This window comes from Phyllobates terribilis, unplaced genomic scaffold, assembly GCF_046119375.1.
Source record: "Phyllobates terribilis strain yellow unplaced genomic scaffold, ASM4611937v1 Scaffold_2__4_contigs__length_985480577, whole genome shotgun sequence".
Taxonomy (NCBI): domain Eukaryota; kingdom Metazoa; phylum Chordata; class Amphibia; order Anura; family Dendrobatidae; genus Phyllobates; species Phyllobates terribilis.
Genome location: NW_027362762.1, coordinates 46,336,568 through 46,357,398, shown reverse-complemented (window position 1 = coordinate 46,357,398; position 20,831 = coordinate 46,336,568). Strand labels below are relative to the sequence as shown.

General features: G+C 40.9%; 1 protein-coding gene across 1 annotated transcript in view; it reads left to right on the top strand.

Annotated features, from left to right (window-relative positions):
- The first annotated feature begins 16,846 nt into the window (after window positions 1–16,846).
- Window positions 16,847–20,831, top strand: part of WNT11 (Wnt family member 11) — a 185,674-nt gene continuing 181,689 nt past the window's right edge. Inside the window, exon 1 of the mRNA XM_073661500.1 lies at window positions 16,847–17,305. The gene's annotated coding sequence lies outside the window, so the exon portion shown is untranslated. The remainder of the gene's footprint in view (window positions 17,306–20,831) is intronic.

Below are 20,831 nucleotides of genomic sequence, written 5' to 3'. Positions count from 1 at the left end.
CGTTTGACCTTGAGACCAGTTTTCTTTTAGTATGTGTTCTCTCCCCATAGAGAACACATGAACACTCGGCTGATCCAAACATTCATGTGCACGAGCAGATCTGGAGAAATAGGTTCTGGCTAAACAAGCTTTCAGTCAACAGTTATCTAAGGTGTATGGTCACCTTAAGACAATCAAAGCCCATGCAATTAAATTTGCTGTCCTTACTGTGCTTAGGCACTTTTTATTGTAGTGTCTTCAGAAATCAGTTCGCAGGCTAGAACAAAAGCACACAATTTTCTGTAAAAAAAAATACTATTATTATTATTATTATATGTATATCCATTTTTTTATTTCAAAAAAATGTTTCAATCATCTAAAAAAAAAAGTACAAAAATTGCAAAACACTCAATGATCTTAATCTATAATGTAATTTGTATCTTACACTAAGCAGGAACCTTAGATTGTATACTTTTATTGCATTATATGTACATGCTATTACAACGCTGTCACAAAAGAAAACTTTGCAAGAACTCATAATTTCAAAATCAAGTCTCAGTGAGATTTTGTTACGACTTCACTCACCTCATAATTGAAGATATCTAGTGCCTATTCCAGGAAAAAAAAAACACAATTAAAGGGTATCTTAAAATATCTTCATTTTGATGGTTGGCATAGGTCATGGGAACGCCCACTGAATTCAGAACCTGCAGCTCCACAAGGAAGTCTCTTAGACAACCTCTCCAAAGAAAATTATATTTTCATGACCATATTTGGAGCCAAGGAAATTGTACCCTTTACAAGTAATTAGTAGCTTCTATGGGTTGTTTTACATTCCTCTCAATCAACACTTTATAAACATTAGTTTAAGTACAGCTATCTTTTTTTTCATTTTAAACTAGACCATTGAAAGAAGGCAGAAGGAGAATGAGCAGCTTCACAGGGAAAGCTCACCGAGCTCTGAACCTGTAGCTCCACAAGCAAGTCCATAAAGTGAATTAAGCAATGCTGAATTATTTCAAGGTAACGCACATCTGGAACCTCTTAGACAACATCGCTAAACAAATATTTGGGAAGATATATTTTAAACCTTACAATTGATGATTACCTCCGAGAGGGTTATTGTAGCTTGCTCTGAATCAATGCCTTGTAAGATTTAGGTTAAAGTAGACCATTGAGAAAATGAAGAGGGAGAAAGAGAGCAGCCTCAAAGGTAACACCCACAGAGCTCTGAATCTGCAGCTTCACTAGTAAGTCTATAAACCGAAATGAAGCAATACAGAATTTATCACTGGCATAGCACAACCTGAACCTCTTAGGTAGCGTCCCCAAAAAACAAACCCTTTAGTTTTACGATCATATTTGGATCTGGGAAAACCATATTACCCCTTTAGAAATTGATGACTACCTACTATGGTTTGTTTTCCCTATCTTTTGACGTTTTGTAATGATTAATAAACCAAACATATGTTTTTTTAACCTAAACTAGATGATTTAATGAAGGAAGTGGGAGAGGTTAGCAGCTTCCTAGGGAACACCCACTAAGCTCTAAACTTGCAGCTCCACAAGCAAGTCTACAAAATAAATTAAGCAGATCTTGAACCCTTTAGGCTATTTGTAATATACTCATCCTGAATCTTGTAATCCATTCTCACGTGTTTATTAGACTTGATAATTTCCCTAGGTTTGAATAATGTACTTTGTGCTATCCACGCATCCATTGTTTCCTACCTTGTCTACTGCAATAATTATGGCCATCTGCATACCTTGGACACATCATAGGAAGAGAGAAAACACTGGAGAAGGACAATCATGGTCGGATGAAAAGAAGGCGTAGAGGAAGAGCCGATGGCTTGATACAATCAAGGTAACAGCGGAGAAGACCCTAGTGGACCTATCTAGGCTGCACAAGATCGATCTTCCTACAGAGTGTTCATCCATTAAGTCGCCATGGCTCCAGATCAAGCCGGAAGCCGTTAAAACAAAAACCCCAAAGCTTGGCACCACATTGTGCCCCTCCAAAGTAGAGGTATTTTTCCAAAAACATAGCATGTGGAAGATAAGCGTCGTCCGAAAAGAAAGGTAGTATGTAGTTTGTGGTTGTCAGTGGCCAAGAACCTACACCAGAAAAGAGTTCCATTTTGGCTTAGCTTTGATGCCCCCCCTTGCATAGTCCTGATACTATTATTATTATTTATTATTATAGCGCCATTTATTGCATGGCATGACTTATAATCGAGGTCTGTCTCACAGGACGTACTTAGAATTTCCCATGTCATGACTGATCAAGGCCCTAACATTTGACAGTATAATTTTAACTCAAAAAAAATTTGCCAATTTTTGGAAAATTGGTACCATAGAATTATAAACCCAGAACAATATATGTATCAAAGATATGGTGAGTGTTTCACAATGTTATTCTATGCTATTATGCTTTTGCCATTTTTTAAAAATGTGGCGGCTGCACACCCCTCCCCCAGTCCCAATCCACTGTGCGCAGCAGTCAGCATTAATCTGTAAATCACAGCTTCTCTGAAAGAGATTAGCGCTGTCTGCTGTAAGAAGTGGCGAGTGATGCCTCCACTCCTGAGCCCGCCTTTATCTTTATTTTTAGTCTGAGACAAGTACCAGGAACATCACTCTATGGCAGGGGATCTGAGCTCTGCTAGACGTACAATAATTTGTACTAATGACAGCATTTTATCATGTCTGACCCAGTCTCCAACCATAAATGGAGTCATAGTTTGCCCGGAAATTTTTTTCTCCATTTAAAGGGCAATTCCAGTTGGAGTCGATGGTAACCTCACGGATGCGGTAATCATTCCTAAGTTGTGTGGTAAGAGCATCACCTGTTACTGACCTCTTCGTGGACCAGGACCATGCCGTCCTCCATTGCTCTTTTGGTCATTCTCAGTACCTGACCATCGCAATTGGCATTGTCCAATAATGTCACCTCAAGTAGCATATTTAAAGGAAAATTGCCCATCAACCTTCATCTGAATATCAGATTAGGGTTTTTTACATCCTTGGATATGAGATGTGGATACGTGACCATTCACTTTTATGGATCTTTGGGGGTGGTAGTGCTCATGTGTGACCAGTCAATGGAGCAATGGTCACGAAGAATTACTACAGTTCTAATTCATGCACGACACAAGAACCCCATTCTTGAAATCGCTGAAGGTCCCATTGGTTGGACCCTCACCGATCATGTATGTATCAACTGTCTTTGTGTAGAATTTAAATCCTCCGAGGTTTAGAAGCAAATAGTTCTTGGAATGACCAAATTGTTTATTCATGGAAAGAAGAGAGTATGTTCATATTCATTGATGGTGGGCTTCCCTAATTCCAAAGTATTTAAGGGTAACAGTAGGAGATGTCCTCTTCCTTTTTGACCATTGTTTTATCTACTTCCTTATTGACCACAATATGATGGTGTAAGGGTCATCATTAATAAACCATTGGGACCTCTTAAGACTTCTGAGGATGTAAGACTTGCCCTGGCTGTGACACAATGATAGATCCTAAGGGAAGACCACCCCAATTAGAGGTGACTTTGGAACCAATCTCTTACCAGATTTTTTATTTCTTATGGGTTGATTCTCAAATAACCTATGAGTGGTGATAGGTTCTGGTCAACCCAATGAACCACAGTCCAATGTCAAAATGATTAATATGAGGTAGGAATATTCAGATGAGTTGAAGGAGAAGAGGACATCTGAATTGGATGGAGATAACAACAGCATTCATTGAGGAGACCCAAACAGAAGCCAGGACATTAAGAAACCCTATTGATACTGTTCTCAAGAGCCAAAATTGAGTTTCCCAGACACACAACATTACAGTATCAATTACAAGAAGAGAGCAAAGTATGTAGAAGTCTGATAGTCTTATCAGAACGTCACAATGACCATTCCTGGAAGATATATTTATGGAACGTTCATACCCTCGTCAACTTTTGTAGCACTGGTGGATCTAATCCTAATCTACTAGTTGACTAACCTTTTCTTATATAGAATATAGCAGAACTGCTTACAGGCGCTGACATAAGAATCTCTCTTCAGACTTACAAGACTTTAGTGTTTAGTAGATAAAGATTTATTAAAACAGGTTAACAGTGTAGATCATTACGTGTTTCAGTTCTCAGATCCGGAACCTGCCTCGGATGTATTACACCATTAATTTATCCGAGAAAGGCTCCAGTTCTGGGAGATGAAACGTGTAGGGAGCTACACTGTTAACCTGTTAATAAATCTTTATCAACTAAACACTGAAATCTCATAAGTTTGAAGAGAGATTCACATGTACGAGTGTATTCTATATATCTCTAGAGATGGGTGGATCGATTCACTGGTCTCCATTCCATGGTCCGGGTCAGTAGTCTTTGGCTGGTGTATAGAAGACTCGCAAATCTCTTAACTTCCGGGATCCCCGGCACAGCTTTTGATTAGCCAAGCTGGCATGACATTTTCTATTGATTAGCCAATTTTGACTAAGCAAAAGCCGTGGTAGAGATCCCAGAAGATTCCAGTCTAGCGGCCAGGCTACTGAAGTCCTGAAAATTGATCTACCCATCTCTGTCTCTAACCTTTTCCTATGGCCTCAAATAACACAAAAATTATCTCGAAGTCTAGCCTAGTCCCTTTTCTTTCCGTCAGGTACGTTTCTATCAGAAGAAAAAAATAAGTCCTGGTATAAGTTTTATGCTTAAGGATTAGACTTGACCATGTAGTACATCCCAATCTTTATCCTTTAGTGACCCCTCTAATAAAAAAGTAGTGACTGAGACTACTATTGGGCATCAGATTGCGATTGATAAAATGAAAACAATCTGGTGCAGCTGGGGCAAACTTAAGGATATTCAAGAAATGGAAGATAAATACCAAGGAACAGTGATGAAGCTTAGGAAGGTCTTCAAGAACCAAGAAGAATGAAAAATCTCATAAAGGAAATCACCATATGGCAGCATTGGATGTCCCTACAGTACAACGTTGACACTCTGAGGATCATAAAGAAGGACATATCCAATATTCGATGAGCGGTCAATTACCATTATCTAACAGGAACCTTACCCTGCTGTCTCTCTAGTTCTTGGTGGCTCAGTTGTTGGCACCTTTGACTTGCAGCACTGGGGTTATGGGTTTGGATCTAACAGACATCTAAATGGAGCCTGCATGTTGTCCTCATGTTTGCGCCGGTTTCCTTCAGATACATCGGTATCCTCCCATGCACATTATGAACCACAATAATCACCAGGAGCAATAGTGCACCCTAGACTTCTGTCAAAGGGCTCTCGCCCAACAATTAAACTACCACTAACTCAACTGGTGAGGTGGATCCTCTACGCCTCAGGTCGGGGAGCACACACAAATCTTGGGTGCTGAAGCAGCAAACCGGAAGGAACGTGGGCAGTGAGGACTTGGCACACACAGGAATCTCAGGAGCAGCATGATGGATGAACTGGAATCCAGCAGGGATGAAAGCAAATAAAGCACCGTATGCATGGAAGGTGGAACACATCAAACCTAGAAGTCTAGAGTCTCAGTTCCATGACACAGGTGTGTGTCTAAATTGCCTTAAATAGGTCTAGGGAGATGATGTCATTGATCCACTCCAGGCAGCTTGTAAAACCTAACGTGGAGCACAACAGAGGGCAGGTGACGCAGGGGAAGGGAGCAGAGCTCGGGATAACTGGCGCAGGTGTGTAACAATAGTTGGCCCTAGAGAGACTCCTTCCTGGAGAACTAATTTTCATGCATTTTTTTTTTTCCCAGGGAGCTTTTCATGTCCTATAAGACTCCCTACACCAGCAAGAACAAAGCGTACTCCTTAGATTACCCTCCATTATAGACACCTCCAACTTAGGTTGAGACAATTTCTTGATTTCATGGATGGGTTGCTCTTGCTTGGGGCTACCCAAGAAAACAATGGTAATAAGTAGTCTACTTTCTCATGTCAACATTCTTTTCATGTTGGATCATAAAAAAGCACTTGACCCTCTGGTTCCAAAAATGGGTCTGGTGGCTCCAACCAGGTAAATGCACCATACACATGACATGAATCCATACTCCAAAAGGCGATGAAGGGTCAGAAAAGCGACCAGACACTGACCTCCTAAGTGACTGAAAGCCATCAGTGCTGATGGTTCGGTGGCGGGGTGCTTTCACAAATGTCCGACAGCTGAATTATTTTTCTGGCAATGTGTGCAATATTTAATCATTTGTGTCTGGTTCACCCGGATACATCTAATACATAGGAGCCCAGCCTTAGAGATTTCGCATCCCGTCCCAGAAGCTTCTCCGATTCTCTAAGCATTAGATCTAAAGCCAAACACTCTTGGCCTGGAACATTTGGAAGACATCATCCACCTGCCGAATGGATAAACTCAATATTTAATTGAATTATCAGGAAAAAATTACCTTCGGATTTGCTCGTCCTGAACCACAGAGACCGCAAAGTGTGAATTTACGACTTGTGTCACGGAGATCCGATAAGATCCAACTATTTCGAAAATTGCAATTTTGGCGCACAGTAACGTCCCAATTAAGATGGAAAAAACCTCCAGGAATCCGGCAGATGTTTAAAATGTGCAATCGGATAATTGGTAAATGTGTATGGAGGAGACGTCTCCCGGATAAGACGGTAGAATTTACGACACGTAGAGACATAATAGGAAACACGGGTCTTGGGGTAACAACTATTATACAGTCCGTATGATTGCATCTATATATCACAGCTATTGACACAACCTGAATTCCTCCACATCTCTGGAGGAACGACGCGTTTCAGGTAGAAAATGGATCATCTACTGTGACCAAAAGTGCTGGACACATCAGTAGCCATTGATCTGTCCAGTCCTGGGGCAATGTGAGGACGAGAACAGAATCAACGGGTAATCACTGCCTCAGTTATCTAGTAGGAACACCAGGGTTCCCAGAAGCACAGAGTATTTCAGGAGAGGAATGTGCTGATCTTGTGAAGGGCAGCGACCTGTCCGCTTTTGGGTTGAGGTTTGGACTATGTGATCAGTGGCTTTGTCTTGATGTAAGGAGAATAATGCAGAATATTGGAAGGATTGGTTGACAAATAATGGAAAATTGCAGGGTCCTTCCAGCAGAACAGAGTATTTCAGAAGAGTGCTACGTATATCTGGCTTTATGGGTGCCAGTAATGATCTATACACTACTGGATGTGACAGGACAATTGAGAGGCTGAGTTTTATCTCGAAAGTAGAAGGGCCTCCCAGCAGCACAGAGTATTTCAGAAAATAAATGTGCTGATCTTATGGAAATTGACTTTTCTACAATCAGCAGCTTTCGTGGCAAGTTTTAACCAGAAAGTTAACTTTTTTTTTTTCTCCTAGCTATAGGAAAGAGAAAACATATATTTTTGCATTTCAGCTCATCGTCCTCCAAATCCTCCGTGGATAAGAAAAATGTCCGTCCTACAAATATTCCAATTCTATTATTCCAGAAATCTACTACAACCCCCACTGGATGGAGCTCAGCGCTGGGACTGATGACACGGACCCTGGTGACATGTGACCACATATGAAATACTTGTGTTACATTGTAACAAGTCATAAAGACTAAAAGGCTCCAAGAGGCCGACAACTTCTCCAGAAGGTGACCCCAGTGATGGTTTATAACTCGGAGACTAGAAAGTCCCTGCTGTGACAGATGGTCTCCAGGATAAAGCATGGCTTTGTGGAGCCCTGCGGCCTCGTAGGTAGTCCGGGCCCATATACAAAGGTCAGGAGGAGATCTGTCAATATTTAAAGAGATATTACTCACATAAATTATCAGTCACCAGTAATTACTATCATCAGAATGAAGCTTTGTCTTATTTTCCACCAGTCGGGAGAAGACATTGGAGAAGACGGCTGAACTCACAAGGAAGCAGATGACAAGGCTTAAGATGGATGGAGGCAATCGCCAAAATAGGGTCAAGGAAAAGCCCAAAGGACCCAACCAGAATATATTCATCATGAATAGTACCAACACTTTAAAATACCCATCATAGATCAGCAGCACATGTGAATATATGAGACTTTGTCCATCTGTTAGGCTCACTGGGTGCGGTGGATATTTTGAAGCCCAAGGTTCGGTTGGCATACGGGCCATGGGCGTCAGTGCAGTAATCACATGAACACGTGGGAAACAGGTAGCAGAGGTACTGGAAGCCGCAGGCAGATCATAGACATCCAGGAGGCCACAGACAGCTAGTAGAGGTACTAGAAGTCACAGGCAGACAGGAGACGTCCTGTAGGCCACAGACAGGTAGTAGAGCTACTGGAAGCCGCAGGAAGACCGGAGACACCCAGACAGCTACAGACAGGTAGCAGAGGTACTGGAAGCCGCAGGCAGATCAGAGACATCCAAGAGGCCACAGACAGGTAGTACAGATACTAGAAGCCACAGGCAGACAGGAGACGTCCTGGAGGCCACAGACAGGTAGTAGAGCTACTGGAAGCCGCAGGAAGACTGGAGACATCCAGACGGCTGCAGACAGGTAGTATAGGTACTAGAAGCTGCAGGCAGACAGGAGATATCCTGGAGACTGCAGAAAGGTAGCAGAGCTACTGGAAGCCGCAGGAAGACCGGAGACATCCAGACGGCTGCAGACAGGTAGAAAAGGTACTAGAATCTGCAGGCAGACATCCTGGAGACTGCAGACAGGTAGCAGAGGTACTGGAAGCCACAGGCAGACGGGAGACATCCTGGAGACCACAGACAGGTAGTAGAGGTACTAGAAGCCACAGGCAGACAGGAGACATTCTGGAGACTGCAGAAAGGTAGCAGAGCTACTGGAAGCCGCAGGAAGACTGGACACATCCAGAAGGCTGCCGACAGGTAGTAGAGGTACTAGAAGTTGCAGGCACACAGGAGACATCCTGGAGACTGCAGACAGGCAGCAGAGGTACTTGAAGCCACAGGCAAACAGGAGACATCTGGGAGACCACAGACAGGTGGCAGAGATACTGAAATATGCAGGCAGACATGCAGCAGAGACAAACTAAAAGTCCTAATACCAAGACACAGGTGTGTGTCTTGGGAGGTCTTGTATAGGCCAATGTAGATGATGTGCACGCTGGACCACTTGCAAAGCTGGACATGGAGATCAAAAAGTTTAGTGAACCAGGGTGAAGGGAACAGAGCCTAGATCTGGGACAGGTGTGTAACACCATCTAGTATATTACAATAAATTGAAAATAGTGATGAGGGGGATGCAGTTTTTCTTTCTCTGCCTCTGTGAATGGGGAATAGGAGCAGCAGCAGGGAGGAGACATCTGATTGGCTCTGACTACTTGACATAAAAAGACTTTGCTCACTGAGTCGACATGGAAAGAAAATGTGCAGAGCCTGGAAAAGCTGGATGGTAGGTTATAATGACTCCCATATCAGTTATTATCTAGTTTTCCAAAAGGAGTTGGAGAAGAAAGGAGAAGTGGATGACAAGAGACAAGAAATATGGGTCAATGAGAAGCTTAAAGGATCCAAACAGAAGTTAGAACTCTCTGGAGATATGCTAATAAAAGGGGAATCATGAATAGTACCAACACTTTAAAGTGCTCATCATAGATCAGTAGCACATGTGAATGTATGAGATTTGTCCATCTAGTATAGTACAGTAAATGGAAGGGAGAGGAGGGGGATGCAGCTGCAGTTTCTCTCTCTCCCTGTAGCTTGTGAGAGAGGAGGAGGAGCAGCAGGGAGGACACATCTGATTGGCTGAGTGCTCACACTAGGAAGACTCCGCCTACTCATCAGACATGGAGAGAGAGAAGGTTCATTTACAGATGGCAGAAGGATGGGCAGAGTTGGAAAATGCTGGGTGGTAGGTGATAATGAATCCCATGTTGATTGTTCTTTAGCTTTCTTAAAGGGGTTGTCCTGTTGGGACACTATGTTAAGACTGGAGACTTGTCTTATTTTTAACCTATAAGGAGAATAAATTGGAGAAGACAGTTTTAGTAATAAGACAGAAAGCAGAAATGGAAGATCAGTATAAAGAAATCAGAGTCAAAGAGAATCCAGAGGGACCCAACCATTAATGGGGGAACCATGAGTAGTAGCCACATCTTAATGTACCCATCATAGATCAGGTTCACATGCGGACTATAGGATCGCTGCAAATGTTCACAAAACTCCTCAGTCACTAAAAAGTCCATCTAGTATCTTACAGTAAACAGAAGACATAGAGGAGAGGAGAAAGGGGGGATGCAGCTGCAGCTTCCTTCTCTCCATGTGACTTGGGAAAGGGGAGCCGCAGGGAAGACACACCTGGAACACTATCAAAGAACTCTGCCACTCCACCAGCAGACATGGAGAGAGAATGTGCATTTTTCAGATGGAAGAGGGATAGTCAGACCCCCAAAATATGCGGGTTCTCTGTGCTGGTCTTCATTCCCATCTCAACATTCAAAGCTGCAAAGAAAACTGACTCCAGGGGGACTGAAACAATCTCAGAGCTGCGCTTACAAGCTGTACCGCAATGAGCTTGTAAGCACTGGACTCCTTGATTGGGAGACCGATCACTGCTGACAGACTGCAGAGGCAGTGGCGTAACGATTGCAGTCACAGAGGATGTGACTGCGACAGGGCCCATGTGGAAGAGGGGCCCGCCAACGCCAGCACCTATTTCATCTGGATGTGCGTCTTTGGACGCACATTCAGCTACAATGTCTTAAGATTCAACAGGTCTCTGCACTGCAATACATGCCATCAGAGGCCATCAGCTGATATCGGTGTGCCCGTCACAAGCGCTGCCAGTGGCGGGCATGACGAAGTCAGCTGCTGGCTTTTGCTGTAGAAGAGCATGCCGCACGTCGTCAGAGCAGGGGAAGTTAAGAAGAATCGTTTATTTCTTTTTAACGTGTTGGAGAAGAACAGAGGATATTATTACTGGAAGGGACCTGAAATGAGGGACATTATGCCAGGAAAGGGCCCAGGATGGAGGACATTACACCAGGATGGAGGACATTATACCAGGAAGGGGTCCAGGATGGAGGACATTACACCAGGATAGGGGACATTATACCAGGAAAGGGCCCAGGATGGAGGACATTACACCAGGATGGAGGACATTATACCAGGAAGGGGTCCAGGATGGAGGACATTACACCAGGATAGGGGACATTATACCAGGAAAGGGCCCAGGATGGAGGACATTACACCAGGATGGGGCGCATTTAGCAGGAAAGGGCCCAGGATGGAGGACATTACACCAGGATGGGGGACATTATACCAGAAAAGGGCCCAGGATGGAGGACATTACACCAGGATGGGGGCATTATACCAGGAAAGGGCCCAGGATGGAGGACATTACACCAGGATGAGGGGCATTATACCAGGAAAGGGCCCAGGATGGAGGACATTACACCAGGATGGGGGGCATTATACCAGGAAAGGGACAAGGATGGAGGACATTACACCAGGATGTTGGGAATTATAACAGGAAAGGGACAAGGATGGAGGACATTACACCAAGATGGGGGGCATTATACCAGGAAAGGGCCAAGGATGGAGGACATTACACCAGGATGGGGGGATTATACCAGGAAAGGGCCCAGGATGGAGGACATTACACCAGGATGTTGGGAATTATAACAGGAAAGGGCCAAGGATGGAGGACATTACACCAGGATGGGGGGCATTATACCAGGAAAGGACCCAGGCTTAAGGACATTATTACATGAGGAGTGAACACGTATGACTTTATAGGATCTACAATGCTACAGGGGTCTGAACATCTGAACAACATGCAGGTGGGGGCCCAGGTCCAAATTTTGCTCTAGTTACACCACTGTGCATAGGTGGCCGGTAACCTCAGCAATGAGCTGCTGCTATTGGTGATCAACTGTCAGCGACTAAAAAACCCTCAGACCTTAGGCTATGTTCAGACATTGCGTTTTTTCAGCATTTTTTTTTTCTGCAGCAAAATATGATCTGTTGCCAGGAAAGTTTGTTCAGGATTTTTATTGGTTCTTGCTGCGTTTTTTTTTTCACTGTCCTTTTGTCTCTTTATGAATGCACATAAAGTTCAGTGTAAAAAAAAATAAATTTCATTCTATTTCATCACATTTCTGCACCAAAAAAGCTGAAAAAAACTGACACCTGCATTTTTGGTGCGTTTTTTTCAGCGTTTTTTTCACCACCCATTACTTCCAATGGGTGAAAAACGCTGAAAGAAGTGACATGCAAAGCACAAAATACTGATCAAACAAAATCCAAGATTTGGGCTTTGCTGGTACTGTAAAACGCAGCTGAAAACTTGCATAAAAAAACGCAATGTGTGAACATAGCCCTATAGTAAATGGACACAGATCTACAGATGTAGTAAAGCTGATGTGGCAGAGCCGAGTCTGTCATTTTATACAACCCATGCTGTAGTTTGCTGTAGCACCGCAGGTAACATTAATAGTATATTCAGCTCTGCTCCGTGCCATAGCCATATAGGCAGCAGCCTGGTGTAAAGGGATCACTCGCAAATCCTATAGTGGAAGCATATCCATAGCGCCCTCTATTGGTCGCCTACTGGTGCAGCTCTTTTCTGTCCATCACAAATCTGCTTCCCTTTTTGTATAGTTTTGGGGGGTGAGGGTGGGATACTGATGCAACCACATGATACAAAGTAACACTGACTAGCTGGACATTAATAAATACGCCATGTATATTCACCACCGTAACATGTACGCAGCTCCCTCCCTATTCCTGCTGTATGGCCCCAGATGTAAATGACAAATCATTAACCGGCAATTAGGGTTTTACCAGGAGACACTTTGCTGCCATTTGCAAAATACAAAGGTCGCCGGCCGTCTGCAAGCTGCATATTGGATCAGCGTCGGCCTTGAAATGCGTTTCTCTATAGTCTGAGGTCAGTAAATCCGGATTCACTTGTTTTTTTTTTTTTTTAATATCCTTCGCGGTTAAACATTAAACGACCCATAGTGGAGGGGGCTTTATAGGCGACACCGCTATTTCTGCAAAGTTTTCTTTCCTATATTATTTATTTTTTGCACTTGCATTTAGAAAAGCAATGCATTACCTTGTTCATCCTAATCTTCCTGGTGCATGAATAAAATGCGAGAGCCCCAGTGATAACTGACATGTATAAAGGCAGTGCAAAAAGGAAGAGTGGAAAGCAACATTTTTTTCATTTCTTGCTTTCCCTCCCACCCTCTGCTGTCTGCACTCTTCCTCCTGACAAGCAGTGATGCCTTTTAGTGGATCATGTACTTATGTTGATTCCTTTTTAATAGACCGCCACTTAAGTGTCAGCCACTGATGACCTTGGACAAATCACTTTATCTCTTTATGACTCATGCACGGGACCTGCGTAAAACTAAGAATAGATTCCCCATTATTGGCGCTTGGGCCCTTTAAGAACTTATTGACACTTGTATTTTAAATCAATCTTAAAGGGACTATGCTCCCTTAATGGGATTTATTTTTAATGCCTGCCCTTCCCCCTACCTTTTGTCATGGGAAAAAAAAAATTGCATCTGATTGCTTATTTGTAAGCTTGAATTTACACGGCTCAATGAATGCGGGTCCTCTTCTACTATGATAACACTTCCTGTCACGTGGGCTGGCAGTTCAGGCTTTTCATAGGGACACCAAAGTATTGATCGGCTTTAGGCTATGTTTACATGGAGTGGGTTTTTTAAGAGTTTCTTGGGGAAATTCCACTCCAAAATCGTCCTACAAAAATAAAAAAAAAACGCTTAGAAAACTCATATTCCTATTGTTGCTGTTCATATGAAAAGTTTTATAAGTAATTTTTTTTTTCCCTGATGATGTTTTGAAAAATGCTCAGTGGGAAAAAAAAAAATGAAGGTGACTTCTTTGAAATGGAAACTGGTGAAAACGAGGCACTGTCCAATCAGACGGCTGCAATAAATGATTCCGGAGAAAACTTTTCCAAAACTTTTTCAAAAACTTTTTGGTAAATAAAAAACTTCACCAATAATTCCCACACGAAAAAGAAGCGTTTCCTGAATTGGCTTCCATTTGAAAAGTTTTATTTTTTGTTTTGTTTTTTTAACTCCTCCAAAAACTATGTGTGAACACAGCCCTGTAGGTGATATAATCACCTCCTTATAGGACTGTACTTCCCTTTAAATAACAAATGAATAATGATTCATGTTCACAGCGAAATATGCCTGAAATTACTTCTGGGTAATTTGGAGCTGAAGAAGCTTTAAAAAGTTCTCATAAAACATATAAAGATTTTTTTTAAAAAAGGGGGGAAAAAACAATTGTGATGTGAAAATGATTCAAAAAGTACTAAGAACATAGTAATAAAAAAGCAATGTTACAACAAAATAAATAAATAAATAGAATTAAAACAATAAGAATAAAAATGTGACAATCTAATGACACTTATAATAACATTAATAAATAAAAAATAATAAAAATAATAAATATAATGTAGCAAATAACACATTTAATAACGTAAAATAATACTAAAATAATAAAATAGAAATGAAAAAAAAATTTTAAAATAATAAAAATTTATTATTATAATACAAAGAAAAAAAAGGTGTATCTACCTATAAGTTAACACAAATGCAGATTTTGTGGGAGTGTTTTTAAATAGTTTTTGGAGCCAATCCCAGCTATGGGTATAACTTCAAGTCTATTCTTTATACTTTTCATTAGATCCATGTTTTGGCTTTGTCTATAATCTATAATTACAAATTGCTACATATATGACACGTGTGATTTTGCCTTCATGATAATAGAATTTTTTTTTTATGACCATTTACAGTTTATTTTTTTATGCAGTTTTTTTTTTGAGGCACAGCCAGTAGTGGACACAAAAAAAAGATGAAGTATAGAGAAAAAAAAGCTACATCCCCTCTGCCTTAAAAACGTCATGTGTGATTCCATCTCAAATCTGTGCAAAAATTCCGCAGGTCCAAGAAAAAGCAGTGGGAGTAGTAATTTATCTACGCTGTCTTTTGTTTTTTTTCGGTGTTTGTGTAGTGTTTTCGGGCATTAGTGGCGTTTTTTTTTTTTTTTAGTGTTTTCTTTCTGGACTTAAATTTGAAATAAATCCCGCTTTTTTAATGTAACAAAGTTAACGTCAGTAAAACATCTTGTAAAAAAATACTACAAAAATTGCTTGAAACTTATGGCAACTTTTGCAAAACTTTAAAAAAAACTTTTTAAAAATTGTGCGTGTGTGTGATGGAGGCCTAGAGATGAAATCACCCATGTGTTTTTTTTTTCTATGCCAAATTCAGTAGTAGATGTTAAAAAAAAGATAAAAAGCAGAAGGTCATTACTTTCCTTTTTTTTATCCACTCTTTGAATCAAACAGTTTGTGTGATTCCACCCCAAAATCTGAAACCCTGATGATTGTACTATGGTAATAATTTATAGTGACTGTATGAGAATTTTTCATGGAAATGTTTAGTAAAACTGGTTGTGACTATGATCCAATAAACAATCGTTCAGATCATGTCAGATTTCGAGACAAGTATACAAGTATATAGACTGTGCCGTCCTGCAGGATAATGAACACTTATTGCAATCTTTACATCACTGGCTAATACATTTGTAAAAAAAAAAACCCACAAAATTATTTTGTTGACAATAAAGAAATATAAGTAAAAATAATATATATTTGAAAATGTATTCATTTATTTTGCTCACTTATTTAGCACCAATAATTTCCACAGCGCTTTACAGACATCATCATCATCGTCCCCATTGGGGCTCACTATCAAATTGTTCTCAAATCCTAATTCATTGTGAAGCAATATTGTCTTTATATAATAAAGAGAAATAAGAATAATACATTGAATTATAATATTGATTAAAGCAAACAATAATTACAATAAAACAATGGAAAAAACTAAAACATTTATTTAAAAACACTGTGCTAATTATATTGTATTGATAAAAAAATAGCAAAAATGTTATGTAATATCTATCTCAAATATATCTCTATCTCATATCTTCTGTCTATTTATCTATCTCATATATTTATTATATATTTGTTGTCCATCACTATCGACCTATTTCCTATATATCTATTATTTTTCTATCTATTTATTATCTATCATCTATCATTCATCCATCTATTATCTATCTAATATCTATCTATTTATTATCTTTTATCTATACATATATCTATCTATCTATTATCTATCTATCTATTATCTATCCCTCTATCTATCATCTATCTATCTATTATCTATTATCTATATATCTATCATTATCTATCTATTATCTATCTATTATCTATATATTATCTATCTATCTATCTATCTATTATCTATCTATTATCTATCTATTATCTATCTATCTATTATCTATCTATAATCTATTATCTATCTATTATCTATCTATTATCTATCTATAATCTATATCATTCATCTATTATATATAGCAGCTATATATATATATATTTACATGCATTATTACTAATTATTATGCTTTTAATAATATTTATTATTAGCACTATTATCATTATTAATAATTAGTATCATTGTTAATAATTATTATAATTTGTATTAGTATTTTTATTTATTATTCTTATCATTACGCCTCCTGTTCTTTCATGTCTTGCATCCTGTGGGATCTGCTCCTCTCTATTCATAGACAAGATGCTGCCTGGGGACTTTCTCCATTGCTTCTTCCCCCAGAGTCAGTTATTTGCCCCCTTTCCCCATTTCTCTCAGTCTTGGCTTCTCCTAATCCCTATAGATGGACACAGAAGCCCCCACTAATACTCAGCAGCACCTCCTCAGTGCTCTCCTCCCCGGAGCCCCCTCTCAGCAGTGTCTCCCCCCAGCTGTCCTGCAGCTCATTGCCTCTTCCCTCTGTGCTGCTGCTGCTGCTGCAGATGCAGGAGGTGCTGAGGAATCCGCACATTCACTGAATACATCAAACAGTCATTTGTAGCTGCAAATCCGGAGCCTTTGTTATGTTAATGCGGCCTGACATCACTCCTGTGATCAAAGCCAATGACAGCGCATATAAGCAGCAGGTCCAGCCTGAGCAGCAGCAGCAGCAGCAGAGTGGCCTGTAGCTGGCAGCAGCGTCCTCCTGCAGAACAGCAGAGCTGGGGCTGATCCTGCTCCACAGCACAGTGCAGCTGGGTGTGCTGCTGGGTGGCTGCAGGGTGCACAGGCTGCTCCTCTCTGGACCTGGATCTACTCCATTCCCTGGCTGGTATCACCTCTATCTGGGACTTACAGGAGGTTTTGTAGAGTTTGGGATTTGCCTGGAAGTATTGGAGGAGCCTTCCTCCCTCCCTGGGATTCTCTACCCTCCTGCACAGGACTGAGCTGTCTGGGGCTGCAGACATCATGGTGAGTGCCTCCTCTGCTGCTTCTCTCTACAAAACTTCTGAAGACGTTTTGGGAACTTTTTATAGCTCAGAATCAGATGTGATTGTTGGGACCTGAGAATATTAATGTTTCTAGAAGTTGTGGAGGAAGAAAGTAATGGAGCAGAAACCCAGAGATCAGAGACAGCGCAGAGACCTCAGAGGCATCAGAGACCTCAGAGGCAGAGCAGAGACATCAGAGGTAGAGCAGAGACCTCAGAGACATCAGAGACAGCACAGTGACCTCAGAGGCAGAGCAGAGACCTCAGAGGTAGAGCAGAGATCTCAGAGGCAGAGCAGAGACATCAGAGGTAGAGCAGAGACCTCAGAGACATCAGAGACAGCACAGTGACCTCAGAGGCAGAGCAGAGACCTCAGAGGTAGAGCAGAGACCTCAGAGGCAGAGCAGAGACATCAGAGGTAGAGCAGAGACCTCAGAGGCATCAGAGACAGCACAGTGACCTCAGAGGCAGAGCAGAGACCTCAGAGGTAGAGCAGAGATCTCAGAGGCAGAGCAGAGACATCAGAGGTAGAGCAGAGACCTCAGAGGTAGAGCAGAGACAGCACAGAGACCTCAGAGGTAGAGCAGAGACCTCAGAGGCAGAGCAGAGACCTCAGAGGCAGAGCAGAGACCTCAGAGGCATCAGAGACCTCAGAGGCAGAGCAGAGACCTCAGAGGCATCAGAGACCTCAGAGGCAGAGCAGAGACATCAGAGGCAGCACAGAGACCTCAGAAACAGCGCAGAGACCTCAGAGGCATCAGAGACCTCAGAGGCAGCGCAGAGACCTCAGAAACAGCGCAGAGACCTCAGAGGCATCAGAGACCTCAGAGGCAGAGCAGAGACCTCAGAGGTAGAGCAGAGATTTCAGAGGCAGAGCAGAGACATCAGAGGTAGAGCAGAGACATCAGAGACAGCACAGAGACCTCAGAGGCAGAGCAGAGACCTCAGAGGCAGAGCAGAGACCTCAGAGGCATCAGAGACCTCAGAGGCAGAGCAGAGATCTCAGAGGCATCAGAGACCTCAGAGGCAGAGCAGAGACCTCAGAGACATCAGAGGCAGCGCAGAGACCTCAGAAACAGCGCAGAGACCTCAGAGGCATCAGAGACCTCAGAGGCAGAGCAGAGACCTCAGAGACATCAGAGGCAGCACAGAGACCTCAGAGGCAGAGCAGAGACCTCAGAGACCGCGCAGAGACTTCAGAGACAGCGCAGAGACCTCAGAGGCAGAGCAGAGACCTCAGAGGCAGCGCAGAGATCTCAGAGACACAGAGAGGAACTTATTACCCCACAGTGTATGATCATTGGGAGAAGAGAGGACATCTATTATCTATCTATTATCTATCTATTATCTATCTATTATCTATATCTATCTATCATCTATCTATCTATCTATATCTATCTATATCTATCTATCATCTATCTATCATCTATCTTTTATCTATCTATCTATCTATCCCATATCTATCTATCTATCATCTATCTATCTATCTATCTATCTATCTATCTATCTATCTATCATCTATCTATTATCTATCTATCTATCATCTATCTATCTATCTATCTATCTATCTATCTATCTATCTATCCCATATCTATCTATCTATCTATCATCTATCTATCTATTATCTATCTATCTATCTATCTATTATCTATCTATCATCTATCTATCATCTATCTATTATCTATCTATCTATCATCTATCTATCATCTATCTATTATCTATCTATCTATCATCTATCTATCTATCTATTATCTATCTATCGATCATCTATCATCTATCTATCATCTATCTATTATCTATCTATCTATCTATCTATCCCATATCTATCTATCATCTATCTATCTATCTATTATCTATCTATCTATCATCTATCTATTATCTATCTATCTATCAATCTATTATCTATCTATCATCTATCTATTATCTATCTATTGATCATCTATCATCTATCTATCATCTATCTATCTATCTATCTATCTATCTATCCCATATCTATCTATCTATCTATCTATCTATCTATCATCTATCTATCTATCTATCTATCTATTATCTATCTATCATCTATCTATTATCTATCTATCTATCATCTATCTATCTATCTATCTATCTATCTATCTATCTATCCCATATCTATCTATCTATTATCTATCTATCTATTATCTATCTATCTATCTATCATCTATCTATCATCTATCTATTATCTATCTATCTATCATCTATCTATCTATTATCTATCTATCATCTATCTATTATCTATCATCTATCTATCATCTATCTATTATCTATCTATCTATTATCTATCTATCGATCATCTATCATCTATCTGTCATCTATCTATCATCTATCTATCATCTATCTATTATCTATCTATCATCTATCTATCTATTATCTATCTATCATCTATCTATTATCTATCTATCTTTCTATCTATCATCTATCTATCTATTATCTATCTACCGATCATCTATCTATCTATCTATCTATCTATCTATCTATTATCTATCTATCTATCTATCTATCTATCTATCTATCTATCTATCTATCTATCATTTATACATTGAACCATATTTCTTCACCTGTAGTATTTCCATTATTTTCTTATACATTTTCATATAAATGTGATGTGAACAGATATCAGATATAGATGTGGGATAGGGGGATATATGCGATAGAGAGATAGAAGTAGCTATGCCATAGACTTCCATAGTCCTTATCCATCTTCCCCACAGTCCCTATTCCCCATTGTACACTTACTTGCTTTGGCAAAACTAATGTGAATTTGGTTCTGTGAATAAAGCTTCTTTGAATTTGATACTTTGATATTAGATGATAGATTAATAAAGGGTTTTTATTTGCATCTTATTGGAGAGCTGCCTTCTTGTATGGACTTATATGATGGCGGTTACTGTTCTCTGACCTGGAGACTGGAGCTGCTTTCTCCTTTCTCCTGTTTTTATTCTTTCTTTTGGATAGATAGTTGCACAGAGATAAGGGGGGATACAGGTCTCCTTTTGATTTTCTACTTTGAGAAGTATATAGATGATAAATAATAGATAGATATGGGATATATAGATAGATAATAGATGACAGGACAGTGCAGGGATCGGGCTGGCAGGAGGGGTGGACACGGAGCGGACAGTCAGTGATGGATCCGGATGGGGGAGAAAACAGAAGGGGGTTGGAAATAACAAAGTGGATGAAGAAGAGCAGTAAAGAGGCTGCAGATAATGGGGCAGAACAATGGGGGACAATGCCGGAGCCTGAGAGTGCTGGGGGAGATGGGCAGAGTGATGTCCTCCTCTGTATCAGGGGCTGCAGCATCCCTGTGTGTCCTGTGCAGCAGGAGGGTCTCGCTGTGCTGGGGGGCTGCTGACCTGATGCCTCCACAGGTACAGAGGTGACCCCCATCAGAAGACCCCGCCTGTGCGGCATTGTATTCACAGCTACATCCTTATAGTGGTACTGTAATAAGGCACAAGGGTATCTAAGCCTATATATGATATTGTC